Source organism: Callospermophilus lateralis, chromosome 15 (assembly GCF_048772815.1).
Source record: "Callospermophilus lateralis isolate mCalLat2 chromosome 15, mCalLat2.hap1, whole genome shotgun sequence".
NCBI lineage: Eukaryota > Metazoa > Chordata > Mammalia > Rodentia > Sciuridae > Callospermophilus > Callospermophilus lateralis.
This window is the reverse complement of record NC_135319.1, coordinates 30,292,441-30,294,242: the sequence shown is the minus strand read 5'-3', so window position 1 is coordinate 30,294,242 and position 1,802 is coordinate 30,292,441. Positions and strand designations below refer to the sequence as shown.

Genomic DNA, 1,802 nt, shown 5'->3' with positions numbered 1-1,802 from the left:
AACACAAAGAAAGACCGTGGAAAGTGGATGAAACGACAAGCTGCAGACTTGGAGAAATATTTACAAGTTAGATATTCAACATAGGATTAGTGGTTACACTAATATATGATATAAAGATTCTCAAAACTCCACAGTAAAAAACAAAAAAATATATATATTATGGTTCAGTGGCAGAGTGCTTATCTCACAAGTATGAGGCACTTGGTTTCGATCCTCAGAACCACATGAAAATAAATAAATAAAATAAACTTTTTTTTTTTTAAATGAGCAAAGGACATAAGAGAATATCTTTCACTTAAGAAAGTAGATGGTTAAACACACACACACACACGTATGAAAGAATGTTCTGGGTCATTAGCTATCAGGGAAATGCAAATAAAAACCAGGAAGAGATGTCATTGGGTACTTCAACTACAATAACTGAGAAGAATAGGCAGAGTGGAGCCTTTAGTGCTAGCATGCATCCATATTTTTAAGAAATACAATGTCTAATGGTTGTGAAGAACACATGGCCAAAGACCGAAGGGACAACATTGAGAGAATGAGTGATTTTCAGAATATGAACCAGGACAAGTTGCAAAATCTGTTCAGCAACGTTGGTGAAGTTGAATCTGTAAAACTTATTCAGGATAAAGTAGCAGGGCACACCTTGGGCTATGGTTTTGTGAATCTCATGACTGCCAAAGACTGACCAGGGTCGATAAGCATGCTGAATGGTCTGAGACTTCAGTCAAAAACTATTGGGGGTATCATATGCTCGCCCAAGCTTAGAAGTCATCAAAGAATCCAACTTGTCCATCAGTACAACCATGACCTGGAAGGATGTGGAGGATATGTTCTCTAGATTCAGCCAAATCATCAACTCCTGGGGCCTTGTGGATCAGACCACAGATTTATTTATCCAGAGAAATTGCATCTATCCAGTTTGACAAATGGTTGGAAGCAGAAGAGGCAATTACCAGTTTCAGTGGTCACAAACCTCCAGGTTCCTTGGAGCCCATTACAGTGAAGAAGTCAGCAGCCAATTCCAATCAGAACAAAAATGTGGCACTGTTCTCACAGCTGTTCTCCACTCGCAAGGTGGTTCCATGGCCCAGTGCATCACCAGGTGCAAAAGTTCAGGTCACCCTGAGGGGTATAGATCACATGAGTAGGTTTTCTATTGCTAATGTCCCAGGAAAGACATCTCCATCTGCAACCCTGGGGAATCCCTGATGAGGGGATCCTCTGGCAGATGTCTGGCCCCTTTGCCATAGTCATCAATGTCAAACTCATTTGCAATTTCAACACCAATAAGTACAAAGGGTTTGGTTTTGTTACCATGACAAACTGTGAAGAAGCTACAATGACCATAGCAAGTCTGAATGGCTACCACCTGGGGGATAAAATCTTACAAGTTTCCTTCCAAACCAATCTAGTCCTACAAATAATAAACCCATGTTTTTTGTTTTGTTTTGTTCTTTTTCTTTTTTGTGCAGAGTAAATAATTAAGAGTGAAGAAATTGTAACATTGTTGTTAGTGTACAACTCATTTTGTGCCAGTTTTCACCTACACTCTGAGATGGAACTGATATGTTAAACTGTTTGAAACCCCCACGATGTTACCCAATTTTAAGCGTCTCCAGTGATTTTCTTTAAAATAGAACTTAAGCAGAAACCTAAGTAGACTGTGTTGACTAACCAGTCCCTCTAGATGGTGGGAAAACTGAAGCATGCTTTACTTCTAAGACTAACACTCCTTTTATTTGAAGACTCCACAAACTGGATTTTTTAAAAATTAGATTAGTTTTTAATCTAAAGAT

General features: G+C 38.8%; 1 pseudogene; it reads left to right on the top strand.

The window, feature by feature from the left end:
• Positions 1–484: 484 nt before the first annotated feature.
• LOC143381591 (ELAV-like protein 1 pseudogene) lies at positions 485–1,483 on the top strand (annotated as a pseudogene).
• Positions 1,484–1,802: the final 319 nt, after the last annotated feature.